The sequence below is a fragment of the Aquarana catesbeiana genome, linkage group LG01 (assembly GCF_042186555.1).
Source record: "Aquarana catesbeiana isolate 2022-GZ linkage group LG01, ASM4218655v1, whole genome shotgun sequence".
Lineage (NCBI taxonomy): Eukaryota > Metazoa > Chordata > Amphibia > Anura > Ranidae > Aquarana > Aquarana catesbeiana.
This window is the reverse complement of record NC_133324.1, coordinates 447,689,349-447,704,203: the sequence shown is the minus strand read 5'-3', so window position 1 is coordinate 447,704,203 and position 14,855 is coordinate 447,689,349. Positions and strand designations below refer to the sequence as shown.

Sequence of the window (14,855 nt, the reverse complement as noted above, 5' to 3'; positions counted from 1 at the left end):
TGTGTCCACCAATGCAGCCTGTGTCCACCAATGCAGCCTGTGTCCACCAATGCAGGCCTGTGCCTAGAAATGCAGCCTGTGTCCACCAATGCAGCCTGTGTCCACCAATGCAGCCTGTGCCTAGAAATGCAGCCTGTGTCCACCAATGCAGCCTGTGTCCACCAATGCAGCCTGTGTCCACCAATGCAGCCTGTGTCCACCAATGCAGCCTGTGCCTAGAAATGCAGCCTGTGTCCACCAATGCAGCCTGTGTCCACCAATGCAGCCTGTGCCTAGCAATACACCCTGTGTCCACCAATGCAGCCTGTGTCCACCAATGCAGCCTGTGCCTAGCAATACACCCTGTGTCCACCAATGCTGCCTGTGCCTACCAATGCAGCCTGTGTCCACCAATGCAGCCTGTGCCTAACAACGCAGCATGTGTCCAACAATGCAACCTGTGCCTAGCAATGCAGCCTGTGTCTACCAATGCAGCCTGTGCTTAACAATGCAGCCTGTGCCTAACAATGCAGCCTGTGTCCACCAATGCAACCTGTGCCTAACAATACAGCCTGTGCCTACCAATGCAGCCTGTGTCCACCAATGCAGCCTGTGTCCACCAATGCAGCCTGTGCCTAGCAATACACCCTGTGTCCACCAATGCAGCCTGTGTCCACCAATGCAGCCTGTGCCTAGAAATGCAGCCTGTGTCCACCAATGCAGCCTGTGTCCACCAATGCAGCCTGTGCCTAGCAGTACACCCTGTGTCCACCAATGCAGCCTGTGTCCACCAATGCAGCCTGTATCCACCAATGCAGCCTGTGCCTAGCAATACACCCTGTGTCCTCCAATGCAGCCTGTGCCTACCAATGCAGCCTGTGTCCACCAATACAGCCTGTGCCTAACAACGCAGCATGTGTCCAACAATGCAGCCTGTGCCTTGCAATGCAGCCTGTGTCCACCAATGCAGCCTGTGCTTAACAATGCAGCCTGTGCTTAACAATGCAGCCTGTGTCCACCAATGCAACCTGTGCCTAACAATACAGCCTGTGCCTACCAATGCAGCCTGTGTCCACCAATGCAGCCTGTGCCTAACAACGCAGCATGTGTCCAACAATGCAGCCTGTGCCTAACAATGCAGCCTGTGCCTAACAATGCAGCCTGTGTCCACCAATGCAGCCTTTGTCCAACAATGCAGCCTGTGCCAGCCCGTGTCCACCAATGCAGCCTGTGCCTAACAATGCAGCCTGTGTCCACCAATGCAGCCTGTGCCTAACAATGCAGCCTGTGTCCAACAATGCAGCCTGTGCCTAACAATTCATCCTGTGTCCACCAATGCAGCCTGTGCCTAACAATTCAGCCTGTCTCCAAAAATGCAGCCTGTGCCTAACAATGCAGCCTGTGTCAAAAAATGCAACCTGTGTCCACCAATGCAGCCTGTGCCTAACAATGTAGCCTGTGTCCACCAATGCAGCCTGTGCCTAACAATGTAGCCTGTGTCCACCAATGCAGCCTGTGCCTAACAATGTAGCTTGTGTCCACCAATGCAGCCTGTGCCTAACAATGTAGCCTGTGTCCACCAATGCAGCCTATGCCTAACAATGCAGCCTACCTGTGCAGGGGGAGAGAGGAGAGGAATTGCCGGCCGGATGATCAGAGCGCCGAGGAACATCACAGCTTTAATTTTGATTGCTGTGTGTTCCCATCACTCGCTGTCACATACAGCCCTGCCTCCTGGCCGGGGAACTTTGATATATGTCACACGCCCCGGGATTGGACGGATGATCTGTCTATCAAAGTCCCAGGACAAGGACGAGGGGCTGTATGTGACAGGAAGTGCAGGGAACACATGGCAATTGAAATGGAAGCTGTGATGTTCCTTGGCTCTCTCTTATCATTTGACCGCCTGCTCTCCTCTCTATTCCCCTCCATGATCGCTGGAAGAATGGCTCCCATACAACCCTGCCTGCCGGCGGTGCTCGCCAAACGCCATACCCCCCCCCCCCCCGCTCCCGGGAAGCCAGCACTCATTTTCCACTTGCACAATGTGAGTAGGCAAGTGGAAAATTTGAGGGCTGTGTAAGCTCAGAGTTAGAGGTAAACAGGGCTGAGGACTGTCTTCCGACCCCATGTGACAATCCAAGGTAAATCACTAGGCACCAGTGCCCAAAGTAAGAGGAGTGAATCTCATGTTCCTCCTTAGTCAGAAAAAACAGCTGTTTTCTTCACTCCCAGCGACCATGTGCATGTGCTACTGGGGAATGGGGCAGTTAGGTAATCTTGTTGCTATGCCCTTCATAGAAAACAAAGGTGTGCTTTAAGACTATTGGTAATTCATTCTTTATGCACACAACCTGATTTAGAGACCCTATGGTATTGGTTTACTAAACTAATCAACTAAGCAATTGGACCTCTGTTGAATGCTTGGAATCACAAAACATTACCACTGATCATGTAGTTAAGTTATGCTTTTTAAAAAAAAAACGTGTCCTATTTACAGAACTTTTTTTTACTTCCTTTTCAAATCAGCAAATCTAATCATCAAAAATATTTTCTTTATACCATGTAATTATCTAAACAAACAATAAGTAACTTAAAGTTTACTAAAGTCCTACATTTTTTATGTGCTTTCAATACCATAAAATTATAAATCTCAACCTCCTCTCTGCAGCATCAACATTTCATGGATATATAATAGTATTATACAAGCAAATTAATATGTGCTATCTACCGAAAGCAAAACTCAAGACTTAATAAATTAATTTCTCAGCACCAGAACATTTTTTATGGTTTTGAATTGAGTAGGATAAGATTAGAACCCCTATCAAGGGGTAAATGTCCCACCATCATCTGTTTGTGCTGATGACAATTGTCACCAGAACGGAAATTCAAAGGACATTGAAAAATTTCAGTTTCTACTGAAACAGAAATAGAGGTTTTCATTTGGGGGACCTGTTTCAGTGAAAGTTTTCTTAGAGCAGGATTTTCACTTTCTATTGTGTCTTGGGGGCAGGAAGTTAAGGGGAAATCACTAGACTCATCCACCTTACAAACCGCTCAGTGTCTACTACCTCTCTCTGCCAATCCCTCCATTGGCTGCCACTCGCCCAACGAATTAAATTCAAAATACTAACAATAAGTTACAAAGCCATCCACAACTCTGCCCCCAGCTACATCACTAGCCTAGTCTCAAAATACCAACCTAATCGCCATCTCCGTTCCTCCCAAGACCTCCTGCTCTCTAGCTCCCTCATCACCTCCTCCCAATCTGTCAAACTGTCTCCAAATGTATCCACTTTTAGGCGATCCCTGAAAACTTTCCTCTTCAGAGAAGCTTATCCTGCCTCCATCTAACAACTGCACTATTTTCTCCATTAGTTCACCCCCCACAGCTATTACCCTTTTGTATAACTTGACCCTCCCTCCTAGATTGTAAGCTCTAACGAGAAGGGCCCTCTGATTCCTCCTGTATTGAATTGTATTGTACTAATGTTGTAAAGCGCTGCGTAAACTGTCTGTGCTATATAAATCCTGTATAATAATAATAATACTCCATGCATTCAATACTCTTTAGGATTTACATACACTTAAACTGTCTGCAGCTATCACTATAAGCGACAAATGCTTCCATTGTCTCTATGCAATCTAGTTGCTCTCTCAGCAGATTTGGATGGACAAATTTCTCCTTGGTGCCTGCAACTACAAAGGTTAATGATAATGGACAATAGAGGGCATGCTGGAGATGGCCTAATATACTTAATGGTTGGTGCCAACACACCATATGTGAAAACAGAAGATTGTCATAAACACATATAGGTTAACATCCAAGATCTGTCAGAAATTCTTCCAAGAGAAGCAGAATGTAATTCTTTAGAGAATAGGTCTATAGAGATGGCAGCCAGAAAACCATTGTGTCTTCAGGTACCTGTTAAAATATGTCTCCCTCAGTATAGCTCTGATGAACAGCCTGCTTTACTTATATAGAAATCAGAGGGGGGATTTACTAAAGGTAAATCAGCTGTTGCTTTACAAGGGAATTTGCACTTTACAAGAAAATTTCCCCTTGCATTTTCCCCTTGCATAGTACATGAGTTAAAGTTCCTCTGTGTTCCATCATCCAGTAACGTTCAAGCAAAAGTTCTTTTTTTTATTGGTATTTTCCTTGCTTGTGATTGGGTATTTCCACCGCATTCACTAAGCCAACTGGAAATTGTCTTGCAATTTGAAAATTCCTCTGCAAATTGAACAGCCTATTTGCCTTTAATAAATTTAACCCACAGTGTCCACCTGTCCAGGCAGGCTATAAGTATCAATCCTAAGGCACCATGACTCTGCAGCTTCCAATAGTGTTACATAATTCATCTGAAATTAGTGCCATAGGCCAGTGCCCGCTTTAAGTCCCCTTTCACACTGGGGCGGTTTGCAGGCGCTATTGCACTAAAAATAGCGCCTGCAAACCGACCCGAAACAGCCTCTGCTGTGTCTCCAGTGTGAAAGCCCGGGGGCTTTCACACTGGAGGGGTGCGCTAGCAGGACAGGAAAAAAAGTCCTGCTAGCAGCATCTTCGAAGCGGTGGAGGAGCAGTGTATACACCGCTCCTTCACCGCTCTTGCCCATTGAAATCAGTGGGGCAGCGCAGCTATACCGCCGGCAAAGCGCCTCTACAGAGGCGCTTTGCAGTGGTTTTTAACCCTTTCTCGGCCGCTAGCAGGGGGTAAAACGGTAATAATAGCGGCGCTTTACTGCCGACGCACCTCCCGCCCCAGTGTGAAAGGGGCTTAAGGTATGCATTGAAAATCAAACATGCAATGTAACTAATCCGGGATCACTGTGGACTGACCGCTAGTATTCGAGAGGTTTAGCCAATATCACTGAAATGAGCCATGTAACACTTAGTGTTACTAAACCCAGGAGCCTGAATTTACTATATCTGGTCTCCCACAGTGCACAGAACATGGAAATTTAATAGTTTATTAAATATAAACTGCTAAATACCTTTTCTCATCATCACTATATAGCAGTCTTATGACTTCTCTTAGTGGCTGGTTAATGCTTGTAGGAGGAGTTTTCATTCTCCATTGATTGTCCTATGAGGCTGCATGACACCTGACCCTCTGTCTGAACAGTGCTGATTGGCCCTGTGCTGATCACATGCACCTGCCCAAGAAAAAAAAAAATCTCTAGCAGTATACACCAAACTAAGCATGTGCAACTTGCCTCCAAGGCTCTGTTCTATCAGGAGACGGTGTGGGGAATGAGGAAAAAGGGGAGGATCAGAGAAGACACAATGCAGAGAATTACTCCCTTCCACAGTAAGTATAACAAGCATGCTTTACTGCATATACACACTGATTTTACTGTTGTGTGTTTAGTAACACTTTAAGTGTATTTAAAAGGGCTGCCACTGACTCAGTCTCTAAAATGCTTTCATTGCCCAAAACATAAAACATGAAAAACAGAAAAGAAAAACCGTTCCAAGGCATATGGAAAACATGGCTGCTGCATTATGTGTCCCAAACAACATCTGTACAGCTGGTATAATGGGTTTAGTTTTATGCCACCTATACTTTACATTAGCAAGAATAAAGAAAACCTACAGAAATATTTTAACTGCGTTAGCATCAATAGGTTAAAATGATATTCACATTTTTTTTCTTAGGGAATGCAAATATGCATGATATATGTACAGGTGCCTAGTCTTGCAGAATATGTCCCAACTAGGACTGTTAAATTCCTCCGCTGATTTAAAATGCTTGTGGCACTGAACTCATGCTGGGTGGTACTGTAGTTATATGGGTCAGCCTAAGGTTAAGTGTATATTACTTCCCTGGGAAGAAAGTTAAAAGTTGTGTTAAGTGACTACTGGCAGGGTTAAATTTATTTTCGGCTATTAATTTAATGAGAAGCGTGATTTAATTCCATATAGGGAGGTCATTTTATATAGCAAAAAAAAAAAAAAAAAAAGCAGATTGTTTCAATAGCTCAATTTAGGCACGATCTTTCAGGCTGCAGATAAAAGGAGAAATGTTTATACAGTTTCTGCTTGTGGAGTAAGCTTGTGATTCGGAGCACTTGTTACCATAATAAGAATAAAAGGCGAGCGGCATGTGAAAGAGGAGTATCCTGCTGGGTTTAAATGCTTTTCCATCAAAGCATGCCCTCGCACACAGGATTGCTTATATATTGCTAGAAGAGTGTTGTTCTTTCTCATTGGCAGGATCTTATTCAGTGTAAGTCATGTCTCTGGAAAATGCCAAATTGAAATAATAACCATTCCTCCAAGGTAACCATCGGTCTTTTGACTCCGAGGTATTGAAAATACCCAGAGTGTTTTGTGGTTTAAGTTTTGGTCAGATAGGGCATCTGTTCTCAACCCAAGTATTTGCAGGACCTTTTAGGACCTGGATTACTTTAATTGAAATGGACATTTTGTATAACCAGATTTGAAATACGTGCTGTGTGTCTTGTGATGTATGATTTGTGCTTTTTTACTTCTGCAGGGTGATCTAACAAAAAAAAAAAAAAATAGGGCTAGTTCACACTAGCATTAGCCCTCTGAAGAGCGATCTGCGGTGGACGGCTTTTAGAGGGTGTTTGAGAGACATGGCAAGACATTATGACACCGCCTGACCACCTGTTTTAACCACTAAAAGCCTGCACCACCCTATTCACTCAAAAGGGTCGTGTTCCGTGGGTGGTACTGTATACCGAGTGCAAAAGCAGGTTTAACCTCTTCAGCTTCAGAAGGTTTACCCCCTTCATGACCAGACCATTTTTTTGCAATGCGGCACTGCGTTACTTTAACTGACAATTGCGCAAGTGTGCGACACTGTACCCAAATAAAATTGATATCTTTTTTTTCACACAAATAGAGCTTTCTTTTGGTGGTATTTGATCACCTCTGCGTTTTTGTTTTTTTTTTGCACTATGAATAAAAAAAGACCAACAATATTGAAAAGAAAATATATATATATTTTTTTTTACTTTCTGCTATAAAAAACATCCAATAAAAAAAATCACATTTCTTCATTAATTTAGGCCAATATGTATTCTGCTACATATTTTTGGTAAAAAAAAACCTTAATAAGCGTATATTGATTGATTTGGGCAAAAGTTATAGTGTCTACAAATTATGGGATATTTTTATTTATTTATTTATTTATTTTACTAATAACGGCGGCTACATTGCGGCGCACAAATTGGACACTAAGTAACACTTTTGACACTTTTTTGGGGACCAGTGACACTAATACAGTGAACAGTGCTAAATAATATGCACATTCCGACAACAAAATTCATCGGATTTTTTCAGATGGATGTTGGCTCAAACTTGTCTTGCATACACACGGTCACACAAAGTTGGTAGGAAATTCCGAACATCAAGAATGCGGTGACGTACAACACGTACGACGAGCCGAGAAAAATGAACTTCAATAGCCAGTGCGGCTCTTCTGCTTGATTCCGAGCATGCATGGAACTTTGTGCATTGGAACTGTGTACATACGATCGGAATTTATGTAAACGGATTTTGTTGTCGGAAAATTTGAGATCCAGATCTCAAATTTTGTGTGACGGAAATTCCGATGGAAACTGTCCGATGGAGCCTACACACGGTCGGAATTTCCGAAAAAGGGCTCCCATAAAACATTTTCTGATTTCTGGTACTGATTTTCCCAGAAGTCTGCACAAAGATACAAGTCAGATTTTTGCCATCCCCTGCAACAAAAATTACATTTTTGGTGAGATACTCCCAAAGGGAAATCACATCTAAAGGGATGCAAACCCTGCCAATTTCCTCATCAGAGCCCTACAGGTGTAGCAGCTGATTGATAATGATAAAACCACTCCCATACATATTCACTGGGCACATGGACACAGACAAACACACAGGGATTTCTTCAGAATAACAAAAGGTAACAAAGTTTGTTAAAATCCTTGCAATGTACATAGAAGTATATAGAAGTGGAGTTACTCTTTAATCCGCTGTCTTTGCAGCTTAAGGAGGAGCAGTATTGTATTGCAGAACTGTATTGTATAATTTTGGATAGAGTTAGGCCACGTACACACGATCGGACATTCTGACAAAGAAATCCTGGATTTATTTCCGACGGATGTTGGCTCAAACTTATCTTGCATACACACGGTCACACAAATGTTGTCGGAAATTCCGAACGTCAAAGAACGCGGTGACATACAACACGTACGACGAGCCAAGCAAAATGAAGTTCAATAGCCAGTGGGGCTCTTCTGTTTGATTCCGAGCATGCGTGGAATTTTGTGCGTAGGAATTGTGTACACACAATCGGAATTTCCGACAACGGATTTTGTTGTCGGAAAATTTGAGAACCAGTTCTCAAATTTTTGTTGTCGGAAATTCCGACAAAAAATGTCCGATGGAGCCTACACACGGTGGGAATTTCTGACAGCAAGCTCCTATCGAACATTTGTTGTCAGAAAATCGGATCATGTGTATGCAGCATTAGGGTTAGTGCCGATGTCAGGTTTTTAATGAAAACCGGGGGCTCTGCTAGAGAGATTTATCTTCACTTCCTGTCCTGCTGACCACCTTTTCCCGACAGGAAGTGAGGGTAGCTCTACAAAAGTAACATGGAAAGAAATAAAATGATTTTCTTTACTAGAGTAAAAGAAGGCTAGAACCCCAAAACTCAGTGTGTTACCAAATACCTCTCCTACGCACTTCCAATGCCTGACACTTGAAAATGCCTGACATGCATGTAAAGAAACTTTGGAAGAAGCTTATGTCAATCACTGCTACCGTTTAACTCCTCTGTATGTTTAGCAGCCAGTAACTGTAAGCCAAATTTAAAATGTCATCTTCTTTGCTAACGTTGGTGAACATGTGATATTTAATAGGATTATAAGGACTAAATTATTTTAGAAATGGTCCTTTTTTGACCCTTACCTTAGCCGGGTGCTAATTTATTTCATTTCCCTTAACCCAGGAATCTATTTATAATATTTACTAGTGTGATGTTTCAGGACTAGATATCCCTTGGTTACAGCTGGCAATGTCGTGTTTTCAGGAACTGTTGTAAAAGGAAACATAAAGACCTTTTGACACGGGTCACCTTTTTTTATTGCAGTCAACTACCACAGGATCCTGTTAAACGGGAATGTAAAGCAAACTAGTGTTTCGGTGAACCAGAAAGCTGGTACATTTCATTTGGTTTAGCTCACAAATCCATTATTTTATGCGCATGGAAATTTCTTAAAGCTCAAAAAAACGGTGGAGGACATATATGTGGCATATGCGTCATTTTATGTACAAGGAAATGTTTTAAAGCTGAGAAAGGAGCCAAAGAATTTAAAAGGAAATACTGTATATGGTGGGATTTTAGGAGAGCTCATCATTTCTGTAGTGTCCCTTTTTGTAATGTATGCAAACACACTCCAGAGTTCCAATTGAATCCTCCGGTGAGAACTGTATTTAGTAAATGTTATATATTTTGTAATGTACTATAGCACTCAGTACATTAGGTTGGGTTTTTTTAAAGAATGAGACACAGATGGGGATTGAACCCACGATCTTTGGTTGACAAGACCAATGCCTTACCACTTGGCCACTGCGCCATCTATAATGTACTGTACTTGTATTTATTTATTATTGCTACTTTTATAGCACCGTCAATTTACACATCCTTTTACATATATATTGTACATTCACATCAGTCCCTGCCCTCAAGGAGCTTACAATCTAAGGTCCCTAACACACATTCATAAATACACACATATTAGGGTCAGTTTATACAGGAGCCAATGAAGCTACCAGCATGTCTTTGGAGTGTTGGAGCTGACCAGAGTACCCAGAGGAAACCCACACAGACACAAGGAGAATATGCAAACTCCAAGAAGGTAGTGCAGTGTATTCATCAAGCATGGTGCCTGATAGCACCCATTCAAATTTGTTTATATAGTTTTGCTGAAGGAAAATATCAAGGATCAAATTTGATAGGCCCCGATTTAGTATTCCTTAAAAAAATAAAATAATGCAGTTTAAGCAGTTAGGCTACTTTCACACTGGAGGCAGTTTTCAGGCATTTTAGCGATAAAAGCAGCACCTCTAAAGCACCTGAAAACTGCTCTCATGCCTCCCCAGTCTGAAATCCCAAGTGCTTTCACACTGGGGCAGTGCGCTTGCGAGACAGGAAAAGGGGGGGTGTGGGATCATTGTATACACTCCTCCACCACTCCTGCACATTGGAATGAATGGGCAGCGCTTTGGAAGCGCCTCAATACAGGTGCGGTTAAAACGTCCCCGCGACCGAAAAGTGGCGCTAAAACAAAAGTAAAGCGCCGCTGAAACTAGCGGCACTTTACCGCTAATGAACCCACCGCCCCAGTGTGAAAGTACCCTTACAAATAAGATTAGTGCAAAGTCAACAACGATTTGAGCAGAAGTTCGGTCCCCCCTCCTTCCTCCCAGGCTTAACTGCCGGTTTCTCTTACTTAAGATGCTGGTGCCTGGACCAGAAGCTGATTGAAGAATCAGCTCGGGTGAGGACATCGCTGGATCCCTGGACAAGTGAGTGTCCTTATATTAATAGTCAGCAGCTACAGTATTTGTAGCTGCTAACTTTTATTTATTTTTATTTTTTTTTGGGAGGGGAGACAGGAGCTCCTCTCTAAGCTGTTACAAGTTAGTTATTTTTCTATCTGGCCAGATAATATTTTGAGACCATTGGAAAAATACATATGCCTAGAATATCAAAACCAGCCTTTATAGGGTTTTATTTGTTTTTTTTATAGATTTGGTTGTATGATATTTTTATGTATATCAAGTTGAAGGGGCCCTTTTTAGCTTATATGTATTTTCCTCTTTTGACAGTTATATTTAGGTTGATTGTGGTTGAATGTTGTAGCTCCTATCCATTACATTCTACCCAAGCTCTTACAAGTCATATTACAAGGGCATTTCAGATGTTTTCCTCCATGCTTATGTTAATAACACCAGTAAATCACTGGGGAGGTCTTAACAAAAGTGTGCCTTTGATATTCCAGGCCCATATGCAAGGTTATGTAATTGTGGGTGTATTGTGATGAGCTGCCATCATTACAGTGCTCATTGTTAGCCTTCAAACATGTAATTATGTGTGTGGAGATTTTTGATAGCACTTGTTCACAAACTGTGTTATTGGGTGTACCCCTATGCACAATCATACATTACATAACGTGTAGGGCAGTCATCCCAGATGTCATCTAGCCTGTTGTGTTCAAACACAGTAGTTATACCACTGGGTCAAAATTAGAGGTCTCTTTATTATCAGAAAGAGACATGTTAGCACTCTTCCTGAACAATTTTTGGGAGCCATACACGGTAACAGAATCATAGCTACATTGTATCTGTACACAATTTGTTTTCAATATAAACAACTTAGACATTTTACACTCCATAGAATTTCGCTGTAGACTTCTAATTTACTACTAATTTATGTTGGAGGAACACGTGGTTTAGGAACGTGTAAGAAGTATTAACATGTCCGAAAAAGGAAGAGTCAGGGACAGAAGAATTAGGAAGTAGACAAGTATATGGGGTATAAAAGGTAAAGGTAGGTGGTCTACAGGTGGCATAAGGAAGTGGTGCTCTGGGTCAGAGGTCTTTTTTTTTAAGTGCAACAGAAGATTCTGTTAAAATTGGTTGGGGCAAACATACAGTGAATTTGTCTTTTTTAAGAATAAATTTGTTTTGAGAAAGTTTACATTTGTATAAAGACAGTGAATGACATGACTGAACAGAAGTCTTTGGGGATAGACAGATTGTGTCCATTATACGTGTATGTAGTAAATTACCATGAAAATTTAAGGAATGAAGAACTTGGTGCTATTACATGCTACAAATATGTATTTCTTGTAGTTTATTTGCATATTATTTGTTATGGGACTTATGTAGTTCTTTAGAGTTCCAAGAGGGCTGTGCATTTTTTGATACTGGGATGGGGGAGTCAAAGTGTTGGGGGTAGGGAGTAAGAAAAAAAACATTAAAATGGGTAAAAGAGAAGCTAGAGAGGAGTGGGAGGAGAAGCAGCAATATGTTGCTCATTAGTCCCATGGGAAACAAAGGAGAAGGCATATCTTCCAATCTGATGGTTCTTGGCTTGAGTCCCAAAGCATAGATATGTTGTCATATAGGAAATAAGACTATAGATTCCGAAATGTACCTGACTCCATATAAATATTCTGTCTTTTTTTTTTTTGGTGTAGCAATTCATAGTCAATGAATTGTAGCACTTTCAGTAACCCCTTTCATTCTAAATGCATGTAAGCATAGTGTTATCTACTCCATCACCTGTTACAAACGCACACATTCTTTCCCCCAAATATGCAATCTAAGCCCACTGAACAGTGCTGTCACTGATATGCAGGTTTTGACTTTTTACCAAAAGTATGTAGTTAATACCTTACCTGGCAACCGATATATGCAGAAAGCAGTGACACCTGACTGCCACAGGAATGATATGGCCTCAATGAATGTGATTGGCAGCCACACTTTACCTTTCCTATGTTGTGTGAAGCCTGGTACACACTATTAGTTTCTTTTCCATTCAACCCAGCAGGTTGAATGAAAAAAAAAACTCATCAGCTCTGGTTGGAGCCAATGTACTCAGTATGCAAATTAAGTACATCGATCTCCCCTATGAGCTGTTGTGTTCTGACAAGGGGACGGCCACCTTGTCAGATCTCCACCATTGGCTGAGAGTGGTGATCGGGAGTCAGTCGGCTGCTGGTTTTCCAGCATGCACGTCCGACAAAGGCCGGCCAAAACGCTGGCTTCTGTCGGACAGACCGACATACACACAGTCCGAATGTTGGCCCTTTTTTTTTTTGAACCGGCAAATGTCTCCCAACATTCGGCAAGTCTGGACTCCAGAGAGAGAGAGATATCATTTTGCCCCTGTACAAATCATTAGTAAGACCTCATCTGGAATATGCAGTTCAGTTTTGGGCACCAGTTCTCAAAAAGGATATCGGGGAACTGGAGAAAGTGCAGAGAAGGGCAACCAAACTGATACGAGGCATGGAGGAGCTCAGCTATGGGGAAAGATTAAAGGAACTGAACCTATTCCCTCTTGAGAAGAGGAAATTAAGGGGGATATGATCAACATGTACAAATACATAACTCCAGAGAGAGAGAGATATCATTTTGCCCCTGTACAAATCATTAGTAAGACCTCATCTGGAATATGCAGTTCAGTTTTGGGCACCAGTTCTCAAAAAGGATATCGGGGAACTGGAGAAAGTGCAGAGAAGGGCAACCAAACTGATACGAGGCATGGAAGAGCTCAGCTATGGGGAAAGATTAAAGGAACTGAACCTATTCCCTCTTGAGAAGAGGAAATTAAGGGGGATATGATCAACATGTACAAATACATAAGTGGTCCATATAGTGAACTTGGTGTTGAATTATTTACTTTAAGGTCATCACAGAGGACAAGGGGGCACTCTTTACGTCTAGAGGAAAAAAGATTTCATCTCCAAATACGGAAAGGTTTCTTCACATTAAGAGCTGTGAAAATGTGGAATAGATTCCCTCCAGAGGTGGTTCTGGCAAGCTCAGTCGATTTCCTAAATGTACATAATATAACTGGGTACTAACCTTTATAGGTAAAGTTGATTCAGAGAAAATCCGATTGCCTCTCGGGGATTCAGGAAGGAATTTTTTCCCCTGCAGTAGCAAATTGGTTCTTGCTTTGCTGGAGTTTTTTCGCCTTCCTCTGGATTTTTGGTTGGTTGTTTTGTTTTTTGTGGTTGAACTAGATGGACTTGTGTCTTTTTTCAACCTGACTAACTGTACCTGACAATGTAACTATGTAACTATTATATTATATTATATATGTGTGTGAAATCCCAGATCTGTGTTAATAGAAGTGGTTGTCTTGCCCAAAAAAATACATAAAGGATTCAAACTTCTTCCATGAATACATCACATATATAAGCGTTAGAACATGATTTATATTTAGTGCACAGAATAATGACTATATTATATTGAATTGCTTTAAAAAAATACCCATTATCCATTAATGTGTCATCTTTTTGAAGAGATAACTGCTTTTGGGACATTTTTAGAAAGTAATTGAAGGTCTGCAGATTTTTCCTAAAGATAAATAAGAAGTTAAATTGACATTTGATGTCTTGTCTGTTGCAAATGATCTTCACTGTGTTGAATTTGTAAGGATCAAAACCCTTGTCAGGTTTTATTGCTGTTTGTGATCTCCCTGGGGAGATATACCCTCTCTATTTATAGGGGAAAGGTTGCAGGCATTTTGTAAGTGTAAGGCTGGTTTTACAATTTCTTGTACAATTTTCCTTTGGATTTAGCAAAACCATATAAAATGAGGTCAAACCTAAACACTTTTAATGTGTATGCAATCAGGCACTACATGGTTGAAGGTAAATCTAAAGGAAATTGAACAAAAAATTTGTATAATGTATGGCCAGCTTTGGATCCGACACTCCAGCAAGTGTCAATTTTCTTCTAGATTAACAGTGATATTATATCTGCTTAGACAGCTCACATGGCTGTAGTAGAGAGATCTAATGTAAGTACATCTTGCCCAGATTACAAACAGTTGTATAGTGGACAGTGCAAAATGTGGTGATAAGTTCTCTTTAAAGCAGATCTCTATAAAGGCTGAGCTCTGAGGACATGATAGTTATTTTATATATTTTCAGGACTTTGAGTGTTGCTCTGACTAGCTAACTAATATTCCAGATGCACAGTTGCTAAAATATAATCTTACATATGCAGAACTTAAAAGGGGGGGAAATACATTCAAAAACCTGTATGTGTTTAACTCATTCAAATCATTGAAAGAGCTTTGTCACTTTAATATGGTATTCCACAACTATATGGTTGATTG

The 14,855-nt window shown here is 41.4% G+C and overlaps 1 protein-coding gene and 1 non-coding gene across 3 annotated transcripts in view; one reads left to right on the top strand and one right to left on the bottom strand.

Moving 5' to 3' along the window:
* Nucleotides 1-14,855, top strand: part of ADAMTSL1 (ADAMTS like 1) — a 527,411-nt gene that overhangs the window by 59,713 nt on the left and 452,843 nt on the right. The window lies entirely within an intron of this gene.
* Nucleotides 9,499-9,570, bottom strand: TRNAT-UGU (transfer RNA threonine (anticodon UGU)). Its single transcript has one exon. It is a non-coding gene; the product is annotated as a tRNA-Thr (tRNA).